Source organism: Athene cunicularia (genome assembly GCF_003259725.1).
Source record: "Athene cunicularia isolate RWA chromosome 4 unlocalized genomic scaffold, athCun1 chr4_part1, whole genome shotgun sequence".
NCBI classification, from domain to species: domain Eukaryota; kingdom Metazoa; phylum Chordata; class Aves; order Strigiformes; family Strigidae; genus Athene; species Athene cunicularia.
The window spans coordinates 8,351,371-8,357,777 of NW_020799098.1; positions in this window are offsets into that span (position 1 = coordinate 8,351,371).

The window sequence follows — 6,407 nt, forward strand, 5'->3', positions numbered from 1 at the left end:
CACTGTGCCTTAATTGTGTGACCTCCTTGTTTCCATTTCAACCCTTGTTGCTCATCGTTGTGTTCGTAGTGGTTCTTACACTGGAGGGGAGGGCTGCGTGCAGAGCTCAACAGGATGGAGAAACTGACTGATGGGAATGTCATGAAGTGGTACAAAGGCAAATGCAAAGCCCTGCTCCTGGGAGGAATAACCCAATGCAGCAGTACAGGATGGTCATTGAGCAGCTGGACACCATCTCTGCAGAAAAGATGCTGGTGGAGAAGTTGACCATGAGCCCTGGCAGCAAGGAAGAGCAAGAGCATCCTGGGCTGCATTGGGAAGGACATTGCCTGCAAGCCACAGGATATGGTCCTTTCCCTCTGCTCAGCACTGGGTTCAGTTCTGGGCTCCTCAGCACAAGACAGACACGAACATACTGGAATGGATCCATCAGAGGCCACCAGGATGGCCAGAGATAGGAGCACAAAGCGTAAGAGGAGAGGCTGAGCCAGCTGGGCCTGCTGAGATGGGAGAAGAGAAGGCTTCAGGGGGACCTTATTGCAATCTGCCACTACTTAATGGGAAGGTGTGAGGAAGATGGAGCCAAACTCTTCCTGGGGGTGCATAGCAATAGGGCAAGAGGCAGAAGATACTGGCTGCAACATAAGACGTACCCACCAGATTTTAGGAAAAAATCATCACCCATGAAGGGCCCAGGGATTTCTGTAATCTCCATCCCTCGAGACAAGCAAAACATGACTGGACAAGGCCAGGAGCAACCTGATCTAAATTTGGCCCAGCTTTGAGCACAAGATTGGATGACCCTGGGGGTCCCTTCCAGCCTGAATTATTCTGACTCTCTGATTCATACCTTTTCACCAAGCTACATTTTTTTGTAACATGCCTGAGTCATTTGAAGCATTGCATCCAAACCGCTGAATCACATGTGTGTAACCCACTCTAACCTGACCTAGCATTTGATCCTCCAATTGCCTCATACTAAAGAAATGAGAATGGACTTTCAGTTTTTATTAACTATGTGTTTATAGCACTGAGTAATACATTTGTTGAGCCCTTGAGATGAGCCAAATCTGCCTTTCTTTGCACAGGAAAGTACAGCAGCACCACTGCTTTTATAGCAATGAGAAAGTGCTGGCCTCCATGGAAAGATGCAAGCCTAGATTAGTAATTTAAACCATCACAAAAGGACCATATCTTCAGGGGTGTTTGGATGTCACCTCTAAATGTAGAGTCAGGCTGAATGCTCTGCAGTCCAGCTAGGCACAAAACCCACAAGGCACATTTGAATATCTTGATCACAGTGTCAATACTGAAGATTTAATAAGCAAACGATACACATCACCAGCCTGGATGGAAGAGCTCTGGGTAGGGCAGCACACAAGTGACTAACGAAAGAGTCAGGAAACTTCTGAAGGAGCTGTGCAGCTCCAGAATTACCCATGTTTATCCAACCCGTAAGCAGCCCCACAAAGAAAACATTGTCCGGGGCTTCTCCACCAAGCCAACTGAAGTCAGATGAATAAAAACCAGCATTAGACAAATTCACTAGAGACAGTTTGGCTTTTTGTTGCTTGATTTTCCAAGAGTGGGTAGTTATTTTATTTCTCTGTTTTTAAAGTCTTTTTCCTCTCTCCCTTCCTCCGCAAGAAAACCCCCACAAACCACAGAGTGATAGCAATAAATGAGTACAAGAGCTCACCAAAGGATTGTGGTGGATTCTCTTTCACTGTCAACTCCTAAATCGTGATCAGAGAACTTCCTAGAAATGATGCTGTATTTTAGAGGGATTAATTTTGGGAAGTCCAGTGGCTGATTGAGCGGATAGCAGAGGTATATTCTGGTTTGCAAGCATTATTGCGTTGATAGGGAGGAGATGAAACATGGGAAGAGGGAGTATGCGGGGAGGGAGCCCTGAGTGGGGGGTGCACAAACACGACCTTGCTTTAACAGCATCTCAGTGGAAGAAAATCAAAATTCGAGCAACGACAAGCTGGGAGAAAGCCCTTGTGAGTGCAAAGCAAGAAAGAGGACATAAAGACAAGCTGGGGAAAACCAGGACCAGGATGAAATAAGGGAAGTGATGCGCTTTGCACCCGCTTGGGCCGGCGAGCGGTGGGCGGGGAGGGCACGCCATCTAGTGAGGGGCCACCGGGCAGGAGCCCTCCCGGGCGGGACCTGCGGCGGCTCGTTTAGATCCGCTGCCTGCACATGTCTGGGTGTTCAGGTGGTTTGGTTTGCGGTTTGGGGTTTGGGAATTATGGGTAACTCCGGTTGCAGAAGGTAAGTCTAAAAATAGGGATGTGTGTGCTTTCCCCACAATGTCACTCTTGATTTTGAAGACTCACCCTAAGAACATGTTTTCTGCTGAAATGTGTCTTACAAAAGTGCATATGCAGTTCCCTGTGATAAGAGCACACAGATTCAAAGGAGAGGATAAAAGTATTCTGATTTTACAAGCATTGCATGCAGAGACTGTACAAGGACCATGGTGGAGCTGGTATAATTATGACAGAGGAAGGTGAGAGCAGACCTTCATGAAGGCTACTAATGACTGAGTTTACGTAGACCAAGCACAAAAAAACATCTAGTGAGGAGACATTCATTGGAAAGATTAATGGTCGCTGTATTTCAACTCTACTTCCAGCAGTGCAAAGCAAGATACTGAAAAACTGGAGTGCAACAAGGACCCCATAAATCTTTCCTGTTTAGTCCTGCATATTAAGTAAGGGCTAGAGAAATGGGAAAGGTTGGGAGATAGGAAGGATGGAGAAGAAAAACCTGCTGATTTGCTTACTTCTTTGGGATATATTACCTGATTAAATCTGGGGGAAAAAAAATCTTACAAGTCTGGAGTAGTCTGTAGAGGGATCCATGGGTTTTCTGCATAACAAGTTGTTAATTCCCATCTTAATTTAGCAAGACTATTAAGACTTTTTTTAAAGAAAATTATTATTTTTGTTGCTCATCTCCCAGTTGTCCTTCAGCTCCTTGCAGAAGCTCTCCTTTGGATGGAGTGTGAAGGTCTCGCTTAACCAAGGATCTGAAAATGTGGTTAGAAAATACTAGGAAGGAACTTGGATGGCTCTCGGGCTGGAGCCAAGACAAAAGGAGGGGGAGGGAGAATCCACAGCCACTCCCAACATGCACGGGAGACCTGACATCTTGAACTGCTGGCTGCAGCATTCACTGAGACATAAATCAGGCCATTCATGAAGGGGTCTGCTCTGCCAATATACATAAAGAGAAATACTAGACGGAAAGAGGCAAATCTGAATTAGATCCATCTCTTGCATAGCAGAAATCCTTTACGCCAGTTAGATGAGAGAAACTGATGTTTGAAAACCACAGAAGGTTTGGCAAGGGTAAAATTTTACATGCTAATGAGCCCCCAAAGAATTTTGACCTGTGAAGGATATTTAACTACTGAGAAAGATTTATATCCAATAATACACAAAAATGGAAGTCAGCACAGAATTCGGGGAATTAGAAACACACTACAAACATCCTCCTGCTCACATCAGAGTTGAGGAATAATTCAAGAAAATACCAGGAACGCTTTTCAATATACAAGCTGTGAGAAAAGCAAGATTCCTTAGCCAGGGAATCTGTATGGTATGATCTATCACTGTCTTCATTCAGTATGTATTTAAAAGCCTTATCACTACAGAATACTGTAATAGGTCCTTGCACAGAGAGACTGCTCTGGAGAACTTGTCATCTGCCCGGTCACTGTCGAGTTTTTATGTTAGAGTGGCACAAGAGCCAAGCAATGCATTATTGAATGAGCACAGATTTCCAAAGCCTCAGGTTGATGAAACCACAAGATTATCCATCTGTTGCCCTACCGCTTTGCATATGTATTCACCCTTTAAATGACATTTCACCAAAATAGTTTGCAACAAAACTCCTATATTAATACTTTTAAGACCGTGATTTCATTAAGTCAGAGGTTTTTCCAACCAGCTTTCTGCACACTTGTATTATCAGCTGATGTAAAAGAAGCTGAAGTTCTATCAATACATGTTGCCTATTATTTCTAATTAGTGAAGTCAGTTACCATTCCATCTGTGTATATTTGTGGACAATGCATACATTCACATCTGCAATAACAAATTATCACTACCTGTCACAAGGGAAACGTAAGAAAAAAACCTTGAGAGTGAGAAAATGCTAGCAGAGATCGCATAGAGGTGCATCCAGAGAGGATGAAGAGGTGGAGGAGTCTCCATCCTTGGAGAAACTCCAACCCCGATGGGACATGGCCCTGGGAAAGTGATGTGGAGCAGGGGGCTGGACTACACGAGCTCCACAGGTACCTTTTCTGAAGTTTGAATTTGGCCTGTCCCTACGCCCTACACACCCACCAGACCGGCCAGGCACTCTGCTTGGTCATGGGCACCACTGTTTTGTTTCCCCTCTACATCAAGGCAAGAGAGTCCAAAACCCCCATTTTTTCCTTTAGACTGTAAAAATAACTAGACATAATTCATCTAAATGTGTAATAAATATTTTTTAAAAGAGTATCATTCCTGTTACATAACCAATTTATCTCAGCAAAGCCAACACTGGATCCAGAAATCAGTCCTTTGGGCAACCAGGACACGGGTAACTATGACCAAGTGCACTTGCCAGCGCCACAATTTCTCTGCTAGTTTGTTTTACCCCACTGCTGCACAACAGCCCTATTCACCCTAAATAAATCTATCTTTAAAGAAAATTTTTAAGGTAAAAGCTTAAAAGGAACAAGTTTGCTACTTTTTAAGCCATTTATTTGATATTTGGCTTTAAGCTAAAAAAGGCAAAAGCTGCAACCCAACCTAGCTTATCTATTATTTTAAAAGCATCTCAAGGCAGGAGGTCGTTTCCAGCCATCTGTTGAAATACTTTGACACCAGAAAGTAGATCCAGTGTTTGCACATTCCCAAATCCTGTTTGAAAGCAGCCAGGAGACTACTTTAGTCAAGAGGCCAGTGCAACAGGACCTCCATATCTATTGGGTCTGGATCTTCTTTGCTATGCATTTCTGTAAGCGCCAACCACAGCTGGGCCAAAACAAGCGCCGAAGCTTTCGAAAGAGCAGCAATACAAATTATGTTTGAGCTACACTGGTTATTTCCAAGGGACCAGACACACACGGGACACCTTGCTGGTTCAGGCTCTGTCTGCCTTCCCACCTAGGCTGCCAAGGCTTCAGGAGGAGAGGTAACAATAAATCATTTAACAGCTTTTAATTGAAAAAGCATATTGTTGGGAAATGCCCAAGACTTAGAAGTCTGCTGTATGCTGAGACGAACTTTGTGAAGTATATCTGGATTGAAGAGAAATACATACAGTTTTGCAAAATCAGGGGTGAAGGGCACAGCATGGCATAAAATAATCTCTGGAACCATTTCAGATGGATTTTCTTCCCTGACTTGGACAAAGCCCAAACACGGATCCTTCCTAAGGAGACTTATTTCTATTTGGAATAGATGTCAACCTTTCGATTAGTTCCTTGTAGTAAGAGTACACTGTTCCCCACTTTCATACCTAATAGTTAGAAGGAATGGTTGAGCAGTTCATTGCACCAGGCAAGCAGTCAAGAGAATTTCTGCAAGAAAGAACATCCCTGAAACACCACCCCCCAGTTTAAAGATTTGTCCGTCACTTGCCCTCTTCCACCCCAAACATTTCAGAACAGAATCATCTAGGTTGGATAGGACCCTGGAGATCATCTAGTCCAACTGTTCCCCTAGCACAGTTCCCACCTACAGCATATCCTTAAGCTCCAAATCGACCCTACTCTTGAACCACTCCAGGGATGGGGACTCCACCACCTCCTTGGGCAGCCCATTCCAACGCCTAACAATCCATTCTGTAAAGAAATGCTTCCTAATATCTAGTCTGAACTTTCCCTGGTGCAACTTGAGGCCATTCCCTCTTGTCCTGTTGCTTTCTACTAGGCCAAAGAGGCTCAAACCCAGCTCTCTGCACCCTCCTTTCAGGCAGCTGTAGAGGGCGATGAGGTCTCCCCTCAGCCTCCTCTTCTCCAGACTAAACAATCCCAGTTCCCTCAGCTGCTCCCCATAGAACATGTGTTCCAGACCCTGCACCAGCTTTGTAGCCCTTCTCTGAACACGCTCGAGTCATTCAATGGCCTTTTTGTAGTGAGGGGTCCAAAACCGAACACGGGAATTGAGGTGTGGCCTCACCAGTGCCAAGTACAGGAGCAAGATCACTTCCCTGTCCCTGCTGGCCACACTAACCCTGATACAAGCCAGGATGCCATTGGCCTTCTTGGCCACCTGAGTACACTGCTGGCCCATATTCAGTTACAATACTCAGCCTATCAGTGTCCAGCTCTGTGACTGGCATCTCATCTGAACAGTGACAAATTAACACTAAATAATCAAAAGCAACAGAAAAAT